Source organism: Triticum dicoccoides, chromosome 6B, assembly GCF_002162155.2.
Source record: "Triticum dicoccoides isolate Atlit2015 ecotype Zavitan chromosome 6B, WEW_v2.0, whole genome shotgun sequence".
In the NCBI taxonomy this organism is placed as follows: Eukaryota; Viridiplantae; Streptophyta; class Magnoliopsida; order Poales; family Poaceae; genus Triticum; species Triticum dicoccoides.
Genome location: NC_041391.1, coordinates 134834137 through 134849538, shown reverse-complemented (window position 1 = coordinate 134849538; position 15402 = coordinate 134834137). Strand labels below are relative to the sequence as shown.

The window sequence follows — 15402 nt, the reverse complement described above, 5'->3', positions numbered from 1 at the left end:
GCACCCCCTGAGCACCTTGTATTGTACTCTCTGGTCTTTTTTACTCTGCGTATTAGATCTGTGTTAAGTCAAACATTGCAAAGTTTGACTAAATTTATATAAAAAATATCAACATCTACTATACCAAATATATATACTATGAAACTATATTTAATAACGAATCTAACAATATTTATTTGGCATTGTGAATGTTGATACTTTTTTCTATAAATTTGGTCAAAGTAGAGATATTTTTACTTTGAACAAAACTTATATGTAGACTAAAGAGGACTTATATGTAGACTAAAAAGGACGGGAGGGAGTACAAGGCCTCTTCAGGGTGCCAGTTTTCCACCTGGCTCACACTACTGATTGACCTGGGCCAAGGCCCATTAATATTGCTTGTCTGTTCTTTTTCTTTTCAATAAGTTGGCTTGCTCACCTTGACTTCAGACCTCTCGCGTTGACCGATAACTTTTAAATTTCCAAATTTGAAACCATCTTGCAGAAAATGTTCATTGATATGAAAACAGTTCACGGATTTGAAAAACTGTTCAGGAATTTCAAAACAGTTTGTGGATTTAAAAAACTTCATGTATTTGGAAAGTGTACACCAATTTGAAAAAAAAACTATGCATTTGAAAGAAACTTCACAATTTTGAAAAAAGATCACGAGTTTGAGGACCTTCACAATTTTGAAAAAGTTCATGAATATGAAAAAAGAACGCATTTGAAGACAAGCATGAATTTTAAAAACTAATAAGGGGAAAATGAAGAAAAACATAACAGAAAACGAAACACAAAATGCAAAGAAAATAAACAGGTTCGAAAGCTGTGGAAACTTTCCTCGAACCATCCAATAAGGAAGCCAAATGGCCATCCCATCTAACACAGCGGTCCTTCCAGCATGGGAACTCGCTGGCGAAAAAAATGCTAAGTGGCGCTTAACGCTCTGAATAGGGATTGGCAAGATTTTGAATCTGCTAGGTATCATACTTTCTTTTTTTTTAGGGAAGGCCATCATGGCTAGCTTTATTGATTATCAATAATGTTTACATCTTCCACAAGCTCCCTGACAAGAATATCAGGAGGCTCATGTAACCAAACGTAAGAATCCTTATTACAATAACTAAGGTTTGCAAGCACATGAGCTGCACGGTTACAAGAACGAGAACAATGCATGTAAATGACCTTCCCGATCGAGCTACTCAAATCAACACATTCTGCAAAGATCGCTGCTGCTTCATTCCACCATCTTGTTTGACCTAAACAAAAATTGATAACTTGTAGAGAATCGGATTCTGCCTCTAAACAGCTAACTCCCAGAGAGTTTTCAAAAGCCAATCCATCCCTCATTGCCATAGCTTCTGATGTAATCGCATCCACTGCTACCGTAAGGAATTTGCATTGGGCCGCAATGAAGCTCCCCCTTCCATCTCGTAGGACCACCGACGTCGCACCCACCCCTTCATCTGAGAAGAATGCCGCATCAACATTCATTTTGATATAAGCTGGGCTCGGTTTTCTCCATCTCTCTTCAGGCACGCTCCCCTGGCCTCCTTGGATTGTTGCAAAGTTACGGATTATCGACAGGACCGAGATGGGCCATCTCCACGCTGGTGGTACCTGTTCGTTATGCGTAATCTGCCTTCTTATCCACCACAAATACCATGCCCCTACCAACAGGCCTTGCTTAAACTCTATGTCAGGATGTATGCCTAGATGATTCTCCGGTAAGGAAAGAATGTGTTCAACCACAACAGACCCCGATCGATCAACCATAGTTGAATGCTCAATAACATCCAACATACCCAGTCGACCCCACAACTTCTTTGCATTTGTGCACAAAAACAGTAGGTGTTTCAGATCCTCCGCGCCCTGGTGACAAATCGGGCAGGCCCCATCCGATCCTACATGCCGGTTCATGAGGATAGATTTCAGTGGGATGATCCCTCGCAGTATTCTTCAACCAAAAATTTGAACTTTATGTGGCACTTGAAGTTTCCATAGCGTATTCCAAATGTCCAAGGGAGCCGATCCATTCGGTCTCTCTACCCTGTTAGCATGCCCCCTGAAAGTATGTTTCCACTGAACATGGTAGGCCGTTTTGACAGTAAAGATCCCTGTTCGGTTTGGTTGCCAAGCAATGAAGTCTTCAAAGGACTGCGGGTATAAAGGAATTTGCAAAATCCTCCGGACATCCACTGCCCAAAAAATGTTTCTTAATAACTCTTCATCCCACGTTCCAGTCAATGGATCGATCAAGTCACAAACTCTTGTCACTAGAGTTCGGTTATGAGGGGTAATCACTTTCCTATCTGCACACCCGACTACATACTTTCTTGTTTCCGTGCACACCCGACTACATGAGTTTGTTGGTATGAGTTTCAGGCACGAGACAAAGCTCACACATACAGTGTTCCCTATTTGGCGCTTATAACGCTATTTATAGCGTTATTGGTAGATGTCGCACACCCAGACTACGTGGTAGTAATGATTTGGTCCCGGATTGGCTTGGGGAAGGTTCCATTTGTGAAACTTCTAGAAGCTTTTGGTCACCTTTTTTAAAGCGTCTAATAGTTTTTTTCCTGCTTTGCTTCATTTTTTTCTTCCTTTTTGTATCATTTTTCACTTTTCTCTCCTTTTCTTTTTGTTTTCCACCTAAAATTCCAAATGTGAGAACCTTTTAAAATTCATGTATTTTTTCAAATTTGTGATTTTTCCAAATCTAGTTCATACATTATAGAATTGTCTAGTAGTTACAAGTAAGCTACAAAATTGTACTATACAATTCTAAGTCGAGATAATTGTTAGATTTCACGCAAAAAAATGTTATATTCATATCACACAAATATATATATCAAGATATTTAAAAGCTGTAAAATAGAAACAAGCATATATAAAGACCCTAATGTAGACTTAAGGGATCAAAATATTCACTAATAGAATATGATTTCCATTTTGAATTTAAACAATATTCACTTTAGCAAAATATCTAAACATAATTTTAATTAAAAACTAAGTTCTACTTTAGCGCTAGCGTTTTTTGCAAATAAAGTGAATACTTGTATAATTGTGAACTATGAGTTGAAATTAAATCTCATCAATGTTATTAAATAGAGTACTAAAATTTAATAATGAATATTGTATGCTGGACATTGTATTCTTAGAAACTACTTCAAATTAAGTAGCAAAATAATTTATGTAAAAATGATTAGTATAAATCGGCTATATCACTTAGAATTCTAATATTTCACAATAATGACATGAAATATGAAAATAATTTGTATCGTAATCATAAAAATAAGTTATATTTTTATTATGTTGATTAGATAAATTATATGTGAGTTAATTTTATTTTATATAAATATGGAAAACATAATTTATATCGCTAAAGACTACTTAAATTTTTCAAAGCATAACATGAGATAAAGTGAGCCGAATATTTATGAAAAAGACATATTCAATTTCAATATTGTTATCATGATATGATTGATTAAAAACTCAATTTTGACAAATATATTTATATTGAAATCAGATATATATATATAAGTGACATATCAAAACATATCGTGTTTTTCATAGTTTTTATATGATATTTATCACTAATTAGAAGGTCATATATACGTTACATTAATTATATGTTATATATAACTAAATTTAATTATTTAATTATACATGTAATTTTTTCGTATTTTTAATTAGATTTTACCATTGGTCTTTATATAATAATTATTTTATTTGTAACTTATGAATATAAAAAAAACTGCGAGCAACTCGCAGCGACAATCTTTACGGGATTATAGGCATGATAACAAAGTCATACGGCACACCAAGAGAGCTTCTTGATTAGTGTCCTTCCCTCATGAACATATTGACACTCTGTGAATGCAATTGCACGAGTGGAGATCTCCTTGATGATGGAATCACGTCGTCCTCCATTCTATCCTAGATATCTTTAACAACTTATAGACATTACAAATAATGAAGAGCTGGTGAGGGGAAAGGTCCTCAGCATCAGAGCACGTATACCATGAAAGGACCACCACAGATCCCATAAAAACAAGACCATCGTAGGTGCATATTTTACATTCGAGTGGAAAAAAAGAAATCTTCAAACAAAAATTGCAGCCTAAAACATGGAAGCTATATGCATGAAACCAAATCGACATTTGACTGGAAATAAACTCAACATAACTCAAAATATCTAATTAATTTCCAAAGATCGAGAATGAATCATCAAAATTTTCATGCCGAGCATGCGAGTTACAACAGTATATCACATTATATACAACAATGATAAACTGTAACTCTAGTTCTTTGGAACTATAAAAACTAGACAACAATAACCCCATTTTGTTAGCTAAAAGAGCTTGCACTATTAAATGAGCATCCGGTTACAACTATGACGCATCAAACGCCCGAGTTGTTGTAGTATGTTTGCCCCGATCGTCTCATCTCCTTCACTCTGACCAACTCAACAAGCTCATGTGCCACTAAATTTGCTTCTCATTTGATAGCAGCAACAATGAAGGATTGGCACATATTCAAATGGTCCTTGATGTCCACAATGATTGGGTACAAAGGAGACCGGTTGGGCATACCAGGTTTCAATAAATTCGCCAAAATTGTGTTGTGTGTCTCTAGAACAACATGACCCCAGAAAATCGGGTGGCCATCATCGACAAACCCAAAACTATTACTTTGATACCCCAAAACTATAAAAACTCAGGACTAGCATTAGTGATTCTTGGGTAACAAAGACTGTATCACACGAAATGCATAAAATGAAGACAAAATGGAAAAACAAGTCTCAAACAAAGACTTAGTTGGAAAGCAAGCCGTTGACAGACAAAAAAAAGGTTTGAAGAGAAATTCTATGATCCAACATATAAAAAATCATAAATCCGAACGAACGCGAAATAGCACATCAATCCCAATGCGCGATTCAACCTCTAGAAACTCAAATGAAAGTGAGAAATAGCATTCAACTGAAATATTCGGCACTAAACACATCTCGAGATCGTCCACCCAAAAAATTCGAGTGGAAGCAAATATAAATTAGTCAAATGAAAAATATGTTGATTTTTTAGACGGTGCAGATTGCTTTTAGGCGTGTCCGCTGCAGATAAAACAACATGCTAAAACAAAAAGACTACAGGGCTTAGATGTTTTTTAGCAACCCACTACAGGCCCATAGGAGGAAAGGCCCACACAAAATCTTGGCCCGCTCCCACCCCCTCTATATAAGTCGACCGTGGGCAGAGACGCCAACACAACACCTCTCTAGGGTTTGAACCGCCGCCGCCGCCGCAGTCCATCCGCTCCACGGCCGATCATGGCGCGGCGGCGGCGGCTCCTCTTCCTCTCGTCTTGCGCGGCATCTCTACTTTCTCTCGCCGTCTCATCTGCCAATAGATCTCGTTCTTCTGCTGTTTTTGTGCCGTGATGATTGCTTTACTTCTGACACCTCTTGTACGAGAAGCGCCTTGATGCGCTTCGCTGAGCAGATTGCAGCAAACATATCTGAGCACAGTCACACGCTAATTTGTTTGTTTATTTTTGATGGATTTGCAACAACTAGTATCTTGGTAAGAATCGTTGGCCGTGATGAGCACTGCTTATTTCTGACACCTCTTGTATGAGAAGGGACTCGTCCCTTCCATGAGCAGATTAGCAACCCTCTGAGCTCATCTTACGATCAAGATCTCATCCTGTGAATGTCCCTTTTCCGTTTGGTTATTTTTCTTGTCATTTGGCTTCAATATGAGCAACAGCTGTGACGAGCATCGCTTTCTTCTGACACCTCTTGTATGAGAAGTGCGCCCCACTCTCTCGAGAGAGGCACCCTTCGTTGAGCAGAGTATAGCAACTGTCTGAGCTTTTCTTATGTTGCTTGCGCCAGCTTTACAATTTTCGTTGGCCATAGTATAGCCTGTTACGGTTGTCCTCCTGGTTGACTCTCTGAGATTAGTTGTGTGTCCTTTTTGTTTGCAATTTTAGTATGTTATTGTGCGTTTCTCGTGCAATGTTAGGCGATTTAGAATATATAGTCAAGAGGCCTGTCCGCTGGAGATGGGAGTTACATAATGGCACGAGTTCACTCAGGCACTCCCTCCCTGGATCATCTATGCAGCTGAGTCCACTGTAAGCTATCTGAAGAAACAAACTCGCGTTCAAAGTGTGGTGATTATCAGTTCAGGATTTATCTTATTTTTACTAAATAGTACTATGTAATTAATTATTCGTTATTACAAGGAAAGTTGTAGCACAACAATGATAAAGATGCACTTACGGTTAACCGGGATTGATTGCTCTCAACACCCAGGAAATCGTCAATAGATAGATAATGAACAGCACAATCCTAATTGTGTACTTTGTCTTCTGGTCTCAACTTGTGATTTGTTTGTGCTTCGTCATCTGGTCATTGGGATGTTCAGTCTCTTGAGGCTGATTTGTTTCCACTGGACTCGTTCCCTTGAAGCAATAGTGTTCTGTTGTATCTGAGTTGGCCCCTCTTTTGCCCTACGGGTTCTCTCTCCCAGGGCACTGGCAGCTCTTACATACATGCATGCGTCACACAAAAAATAAATCCGGTCGACACTTTTTTGGTAATTTGATTTTGACAGCTGTGATGAGCCCATTTTACAGTTACAGACCTGTAATGACTCCTGCGGAAATGATCGCATGGTCAAAGAACATCTAAGGGACTGAGTTGTTTGCTATCAGTGGTTTAGATATTGATGTGTTTGTTTTGATTTGCTTATCTTAAGAGTATTCGTGCCTGTAAACTAATATCTGTATGGGTCCTGGGCAGCGAGGAGATGGGGAAGAAAGCAAATGTTCCTCTCGCTATCCAGTGTGGAATTTCTTGTTATCAGATTTATAATTTTCTTGTCTTGCACGATGCTAACCCCGGGCTTGTCGGATGGATCTCGGTCCTCTGTGATGAAGGAAAGCCCCAATGCTGTGCTAGATCCACACCGCCGTTCAGTGTTGCAGGCCGCGACACTACGCGTGAATGAGCAGCCTGTGTCAGAGTAACGGATACATTCACATCACATCTGTTTTCCGCTGTTGTTGTTTCGGATCTTGGATTGTTTGGTGGCAGTGATTAGAATCTTACCCGCGCTTCTGATTTAACTCGTGAAGCACAAGGGAAAACATGGTTGAATTTCTTAATATGAGCCAGGGTAAATATCTGATCCTTTTCTTTATGATCTTGGTTTATTTATGTTATTATGTTGTTTGATCATGGCGGTGATGATAAACACTTTAAGCAAACATGCCAGTTCTGCTTCTGAAAATTTATGACTGAAAAGCCTGTTATATACCTATCTGAGCCATGATCTATCATCTTTTAACTGTTGTACCAGCCTAGTTTAGTTTCTGATTCTGTAATACAACAAATTCCTTTTTACACCTTATGATGCGTATCCCAACAGTTGAACATGGTTGAATTTCTTAATATGAGCCACTGTATTTACCAGATCCTTTTCTTTATGATCTTGGTTTATTTATGTTATTATGTTGTTTGTTCATGGCGGTGATGATAAACACTTTAAGCAAACATGCCAGTTCTGCCTCTGAAAATTCATGACTGAAAAGCCATCTGAGATGGGAGTTAAATAACGACGCGAAATTTAACAAATTTCCACTGCATCCTCGCAGCAATTGCTACTATATGGAGAAACAAGTTACCTGGGCCATATTCTGAACTTGAAACTTGATTAACATTTGCAACGAAATGAATTGGCTGTGAATTGTGAAAAGGTATTGAATTTACTGGACGCTAGTAGCACTTATTAGTAGCTAGTTTAGTAACGGTACAGACATTTCACTCGTAAGTGAAAGACCATTGGAACATCTTTAGGCCCAGTTCTTTTCACACTTCTGCAGAATCAAGATTTTGGAAAATTTTCCCAGAATCTGCTTCTCTTAGAATCTGTTGCCGAGTTCTTTTCTGAGATTGTAGGTTGAGATTCTGGAAAGAATTGTGTGTTGAAATGTCTATAGTACCCTTAGATAGAAAATGTTTGAATTTATTAACACCTTGTTGTTTCTAACAGTATCTAGTCGAATATGGGTACGAAAGTGATTTTCGAATGTCATAAAAAGTGCTAAATATTACATTTAGAATGGATTTAAAGATTTGTTCATTACAAAAGTGGATGAACTAAAAAAAGGATAATCTCAAGGTACGAGACTAGCAGCAATCGCCTCGCGTATTGCGTTCATGGTACCATCATCTTTTGGTGGTAGAGCATTGGCGCCTGTAAACGACAATGGAGGTTGCACATATGCATCATTGTCGAACTTGTCAAAATGCTCATCACGTAACTTGCTATCACGAATCCAATTGCGGAGACACATGCATGTAGTGACAATCATCTTTTGGGTCTGGTTTGTACTGAGGTATGCCTCCTTCAAGAATTCGCCATTTCATCTTGAGAACACCAAATGTTCTTTCGATGACATTTCACAATGAAGAATGTCGATAGTTGAATGTCTCATATCTCCCAACTGGTGGGTGTTGTTGGAAATCTGGTACATGGTATCGTTGCCCTTTGTATGGAGATAGATATCCAACCCTGTTTGGATATCCGGAGTCGACAAGATAATATTTATCTACAGTACGACATCAACAAAAGAAATTAGAAATTTACAATATACCATCTTGTATATAACAATATGGGTACATGCGAGATGTTACCTGTGGGGGGTTGTGGAAAGTGATCATAATGAACTATGGCATCGCTTCATACACGTGTCATGAACAGATCCGGGCCATCCGGGAACAACAAACGTGAACCTCGTATCAAAATCACACACTGCTATAACATTTTCACTTGTGTAACCTTTCCTATTCTTATGTTGGGGCTCCAACTCCTTTGGCACATTCACCTTAATGTGTGTTTCATCAATGACTCCAATAGCATGTTGAAAGTGAGGCCAAAACTTTGTTTTTCTAAGTACTGGGTGTGGTTCAGAGAAAGTTGGATCAATTGGTCTTATGTAATCACCGGCCATGCGGTCTACACACTCCAAAACCTCGTGGAATTTTTTATTAATGACAGAATGACTATGTGCAAACCGATTTGCGACATTAACAGTTGTTTGGCATGTACCCACAGTCCATAAAAATTGTGCCAATGCTTCTTTGGATGAAATGTTGGAAGTTGACTCAAGCCCATACTTCTGAACTAACAGATCATGCAATGTGCGAAACACTGACCTCCTCATTCTGAACATAGCATAGAAAGATTTTGCATCTTTCTCCTTCTCTTCTACCCATTGGAGGCCTGTAACAAGATGTAACTTTCTTGGTGCGTACGGCAGTGTCACACTTGACGACGCCACATCCATAGCAAATGCAACCATGGCTGCCTCAAATTCCTTTTCTTCTTGTTTCTTTCTGGATTTATTGATCTGCCACAACAACATGCACATAGTGTAATATTAGATACAACACAGTTCAGATAACAGTACATCTCCAAAGCAAATAGCTTAGTTCACAAAAGTACATCTCCAATGCAAGTAGCTTAGCTCACAACATTACAAGTAAATAGTCTGGTAGAAAGCAATTAAAACATAGATGTTCTACTTATTATTAAGCTCCCACATCCTCTTTATCCATCCAAGCCTTGCAAGAGGTTCATGAGTCGTGAAAGTGGAGAAAACATCACGATATTTCTTTTCCATGAAAAGAAATGTAGCATAGAAATGCTCATCACTTCCTGGTTTTGCACCATCTGCTTCCACCATGGCCATCATTTGTTTAATCTCTTGTCTTGTTGGATCCACACTCTCCTCTACATCCCTCTTCTCTGCTTCCCTCTTCTCCCTTGCCCTCTCCTCTGCATCCCTCTTCTCCCTTGCAATCTCCTCTGCATCCCTCTTGTCTCTTGCACCAAAGATATCCACCATGCGTACAAAAGCCTCATTTTTAGCATTCTCACTTGCCCACTTGTCATTCATCTTTGGACTTGGCGAATAAGGACACACCCTCTTCTTCCCACCCTTGGCTCGATTTTGAACAGGGGTAACTTGGCCTTCATGACTATCACACCCTGACTCATCCTCCAAACTGATTCGAGAGGGATCACCTTGATACGAGGGAGTTGGCACCCTCATATGCTCATTTGTGACACAAGTAGTATCGAAAACCTCTGACATTTTTTCCTCCTCCGCTAGTGGAGCATAGCGAAAGTTGGCAGCTTCTGGATGTGCCTGTAATCATATAGCACCACAGGTTAATATCAAAACTGAAGCAACATGACTCATTATTTAAGTAATTGCATGACAACAAGAATACCTTTATCTCCAATGCCCACCACTCATTTGTAGCTGCAATAGTGTGTGTATGTTCATCTCTTCCTAAGCCAGATGCTTGCTGGATCAATGTCTTCCATGTGTTGTACTCGCTTCTACATACAGCCCACCTATTTTTGATTTGCCGGGTCGAATAGTTTCTTCCAGAGCGTTCATTGAACTTTTTATGCAAATTAGCTTGTCCTATGTCCGACAAATAACCACCGTTCCGGTTATTTGCTCGAACCTCCTCTACGCCCACATTCATAAAAATTATATGAGCAGCACCGTCCCAATTTGCTTTGGGTTCTTTGACTTTCTCCATCTACCATTACCATTCACCATTATCACATTAGCATTCTACCATAAAAATCAATGTAACAACATCTTCAGTAGCAATAGCACCAATACAACCATGCATCCATACAGTAGCAAGTAGCAAATACCATAGTAGCATTGACAGTAGCACACAAAAAACAAATTCATACATATATGTAACAAATCCATATATATATATATATATATATATATATATATATATATATATATATATATATATATATAACAAATCCATCCATCTACCAACATCAGCAATTCCTCCATACATATATCTAACAAATCCAAGCATCAATCTATCCAATTTAGCATAAGAAAAAGAAGAACAGAGACATAGGGAAAGAGGATGCCTCATTGTGGGCGTGGTTTGCTCCTCGCGTGGGCTGCTCGTGGCTGTCGAGGTGCAGCGCCGGTGGCCGTCGAGGTGCGGCGCTGGTGGCCGTCGGTAGCCGTCGAGGTGCAGCCTCGGTGCTTGTTGGAGGAGACTGGGCGGAGGGGAGGACGAGCAGCGAAGAAGAGGAGCGAAGGAGGGAGATAAGGCGGGGGGCGGCGGGAACCTAGCCGCCGGCGGCGGCAAGGGCCTGGCCGGCGGGGTGGGTCTGGCGGCGGCGCGGCAACCCTAGCCGTCACGCTGCGGCTGGGAGTGCTTTCCCCTGATGCGAACAGGGAGCGGCCGAGCGAAGCGTTAGCTCTCCAGCGCGTGGATGTGGATGAGCTAGTGGCATTTTGGACGTAATTTCTCCATGGGATAGGGGTACACTCATATTTTGAAACGTTTTCAGTGGTGGGACTTGCCAAAATCTCAGGATTCTGGGAAAATCTAGCTTCTTGGGTGCTTTTGGATTGCACTAGGATTCTAGAGAATCCTCTCCAGATTTTGGAAGTTAAAACGAGTTCTTTTGGCTCCAGATTTTCCAGACCGAAATTCTACACAATCTGCTCAAAAGAACTGGGCCTCAGTGCATAGTTCTATACCTCATCAACTTAAAACCAATGGTTGCAGCACATCTTATCACTTGTTAATTTCTGGAACTCAGGTGTTTGACTTCTTTTCATGGTAAGTTGTTATACTTTAATGTTTGGAGTTTTATGTAATTTTAGCTGGTCTTTATTCCCACAGCCCTACATGATGAACTTAATATTTTAGCTATGGATTTATGTCCACATGGAGCTATAATTTTTGTCATAGTTACTCTGGGGTATTTTTGATTGGAAACTGTTTAGATCCGGCGTGCGATTTTTTGTTGAAAAGGACCACCTACGCAAACGAATTGCCAAAAAGGACCACCTGCAGATGAATTTGACAAAAAGGACCCCCTGACCGTGGCGGCAGGCCCGTCAGGCGACACGTGGCACCTGCCGCCACGGGGCCAGACGGCATGCTATGCAGAACGGGATTCTGACGCTCACGATGGAACGGCAGCGACAATGGAGCCTGGCGGCAGTACGGTGCCAGTTGGGCCTCGCCACCTCGCCGGCTGGCGGCAGTACTGTTCGCTCGCACTGGGCTGCCTTCCGTCGTTTCGTACGCGCTGATTACTAGGCGCACGCTGATTCTTAGAGTATTCTGATTTCTATGGACCTGTCTATTTCCTGCTCACGGTCATGTCTCTCGCCTACTCAGTATTAATCTGAGAACAAGAACTGGTTGCCGGTTGGTCGATTAGCAGTATACACGGCACCAGCTGCCACTCTAGGAGTAGGAGCAGCCAGAGGACATGCTTATTAGCTTATTTCCGACATGATCTCACGGAGTACTGTGTATACGCTATTGGGCGCATCAGGAACAAGTCTGCAGCAAAATCAGCGCGCCAGGACTCATGGGCATCGCGTAGGAATCAGTGCCTGCGGGGAGAAAACGTCGATGGCCATGAACAGACCTGCTGCCAGGGGGCGAGGCGGCCAGTCCCGTCACTACAGTCCTGCCGCCACTCGGCCAGGCGGCCGGGTCCTGCCACGCCAACCGTTTCGTTGCCACTTCTTGAATCTCGTTTCGCTCGGCCTGCCGCCTAGCCTGGTGGCGGCAGGTGCCACGTGCCGGCTGCCACGTCTGCCGCCGTGATTAAGGTTTTTTTTCATCAAATTCATCCGCACGTGATCTTTTTTGATAATCGTTCGCGCAGGTAGTCCTTTTCAACAAAAAATCCCGGCGTGCCGGCTGAAAGCTCGGCCGGTCTCACGCCCAGGCGTCACGTGCCCGCAGTCCCACCCCTTCTCCACCACTCGTTCCTCCATGTAGCAAGCCTTATCCCCATTTTTTTTAGACAAGTCTCCTTCTTCCTTCTTCCTCCTCTGCTTGCTTTCAACTGACGCCGCACGTCGTAGTCCATGGCCTGCATCCTGGCTGGGCTGTTGCCACATGCTTCGGCTGGGCTGCTACCATCCACGAGCGGGCTATGGCACAGGGATGAACGCGGGCAATCTAGTTGCTACAACCGTGTCATGGGGTGCTACAACCGCAACGCCGGCTACTACCATCCACGATGACCATGCTTGAACAACGGCAAGCAAGAGCGAGCGCACGCTCCAACCATTTTTTTGCGACGAGCTGCCACCATGTTTGGGCGAGCTGCAGCCACCATGGCAAATGCTACAACTGGCATGGCTAGATGCTACTAGCGGCCAGGTGAGAGCTCAGCGGCGAGCTTCAATGGAGGAGACCGGTGTTGCAACCGATGGCGAGTTTTGCTGGAAGCGTCGAAGAGTTTTGCTGGAACTGACGGTACATATAGAACATGCGACGGTGAATGCTACAACCGGCGACGTGATTTGCTGGATACGGCAGCATGATTTGTTGCGTTGGTAGACAGGCTATGGCGCGACTGCGACGACACAAGGGACACCAGCGAGACGGTGAGCGGCAAATGTTGGGACCGTATGTGTGGGGTGCTACTACCGGCACCACAAATTGCTGGAACCAGCCATCTGCACACGCGCGGACAACATCACACTTTTTCTGGAACCAGTTCGTCGGCGTTTTGCGGCAGCGACGTTTCTGCCTGCAACTTTTTGTAAACGGCGAGCTGGAATAGGCGTCCGGAGATGTTTAAACCAGGAGCGCAGAATGGTGCAATCAACATGCGGCACGACGAGCGTCGGCCTGCTGGTGATCTGACGAACAACGGCGTGGTGCCGTGACTGACGCGACCTACGAAGACGATGGTGTGGAAGTCTGCGGTTGTCCGATGAGCGGTGAGTGGAGAGCGAGGGGAGGAGCGGGCGCCGCGCTGAGCTCGAAGCCGTGATGCGAGGGACACGGGAGGCTCGAGGAGGAAGACATGGCTCGGGGGGATGTGCGCTGGCGTGTGGCGGCGGGAGGATGGAGGCTATGCGAGGAGGACGAAGGTAACGGGTGCCTCATCTGACGGCTGCGAATCGCTGCATCGGAGGGCTGGGAGGCGACCGGCCGAAACTTCCGCCGGTGCGCCGGCGCCTAGTAGTCGCCTTTCTGATTTGATATTGGGAAGTAACATCGCTATGATGATAAATTTATGGCTTGTTTCTCAGAACATTTTGCAGGTGATATCTGCTTTTTAAAGGAGTAGATCACGACCTCACATTGACATCATAATTGTTGGCCATGTCCTGCACTCCAAACGAATAGTTATGATGTCATTGTTCGTTTGGAGTGCAATCTTTCTTAAGGCTGTAGAGCCGATCTTGTTCCCTGTTGATTTCTCTGCCCGCTCCCTGTGGTGCTCGACATATTCCTCAAGATCAGGCCTGGCGAAAGCAATTATTGCATCAAATACTGTTTAGTGCAAGTTTGAAGTTCCTGACAGGCGGTGAACAATCGAAGGAATTATGTAATTCAGATAGATTTTTTTAATTTCTATTTTATACTGGATAAGGTTTTCCTTGATGAATAAGATAGCCATCTCTCTTATGTTGCCAAGTTTCGTCCTTCAGATTGAATCTGATATTACTCCCTCCGTCCCGGAAAACATGTCGCAACGGTATTTTTGTGAAAAAGTCCTTCAGGTTTATCCGACTGAACCCGCGGTCCAATCGTCTTCTTCGCCAGCTCGCTCAGTTCCACTAGCTCCCCCGCAACGCCGGCGACCTCGCGTAGCTCAAGCACACCGCGCCGCCGCGCAGCTCCACCGCAACCCCGCGCGGATCCACCTCTACCCTGTGCAGCTCCCCCGCGCAACTCCCCCGCTCCCCTTTCCCGCATCCCTAAATTTCCAAGCTTTCCCCCATCCCCTTCCGGAAAATCGGCGCTTGCTGCCCGTCGATTCTCCACTACCACCACCAATCCCGGCCACCGTCGAGAGGGGAGAGCAGGAGGAGGAAAAGGTCACTGGCGCCGGCAAGATAGGGGAGAGCAGGAGGAGAAAAAGGGACCAGACGAGTGGCAGCGGGTCACGGCACGGCACTGGAGAGGCATCCGCGGCGGAGCTCGTCGGCGTCGCGTATGCCAGGGCATCGAAGCCGACCAATGCGTCCGCCGCCTCGTTTCCTGGAGCAGGCGGCCACAACTACAAGGGCGCCTCCGCGTCCGCCGTGCTGGTCTGCCCGGCTGGCGGCAACAGCTGGCACCAGGACGACGACGGCGGTGAAATTGAGGAATTGCAGGAGGTCAGCCGTCCACATCCCTCCTCTGTTGGTGAAGCATCATGGAGTAATCCTGTTAATTTATTTGCTGCTATTTGTGGTCCAACTCCTGTTAATTTTACTTCAGAAAGAATTCCAATCCATCTGCTACTATTTGTTGTGTGTACATACTGTTAATTGATCTCCAGATTGTGGAGCTGTAAGGAATATCGTGGACTA

General features: G+C 43.2%; 6 non-coding genes and 2 pseudogenes across 6 annotated transcripts; all 8 read left to right on the top strand.

Annotated features, from left to right (window-relative positions):
• The first annotated feature begins 5420 nt into the window (after window positions 1–5420).
• On the top strand, window positions 5421–5512 carry LOC119327112. The gene has a single exon (XR_005158396.1). It is a non-coding gene; the product is annotated as a small nucleolar RNA snoR1 (small nucleolar RNA).
• Window positions 5513–5582: 70 nt separating this feature from the next.
• On the top strand, window positions 5583–5670 carry LOC119327111. Its single transcript, XR_005158395.1, has one exon. It is a non-coding gene; the product is annotated as a small nucleolar RNA snoR1 (small nucleolar RNA).
• An 84-nt stretch (window positions 5671–5754) lies between these two features.
• Window positions 5755–5862, top strand: LOC119327114. The gene has a single exon (XR_005158397.1). It is a non-coding gene; the product is annotated as a small nucleolar RNA snoR1 (small nucleolar RNA).
• A 741-nt stretch (window positions 5863–6603) lies between these two features.
• On the top strand, window positions 6604–6699 carry LOC119326925 (annotated as a pseudogene).
• A 179-nt stretch (window positions 6700–6878) lies between these two features.
• Window positions 6879–7034, top strand: LOC119327157. Its single transcript, XR_005158432.1, has one exon. It is a non-coding gene; the product is annotated as a small nucleolar RNA snoR134 (small nucleolar RNA).
• A 50-nt stretch (window positions 7035–7084) lies between these two features.
• LOC119327147 lies at window positions 7085–7170 on the top strand. The gene has a single exon (XR_005158424.1). It is a non-coding gene; the product is annotated as a small nucleolar RNA U36a (small nucleolar RNA).
• A 61-nt stretch (window positions 7171–7231) lies between these two features.
• On the top strand, window positions 7232–7328 carry LOC119326962. The gene has a single exon (XR_005158304.1). It is a non-coding gene; the product is annotated as a small nucleolar RNA Z223 (small nucleolar RNA).
• A 189-nt stretch (window positions 7329–7517) lies between these two features.
• On the top strand, window positions 7518–7602 carry LOC119326963 (annotated as a pseudogene).
• The last annotated feature ends 7800 nt before the right edge of the window (window positions 7603–15402 follow it).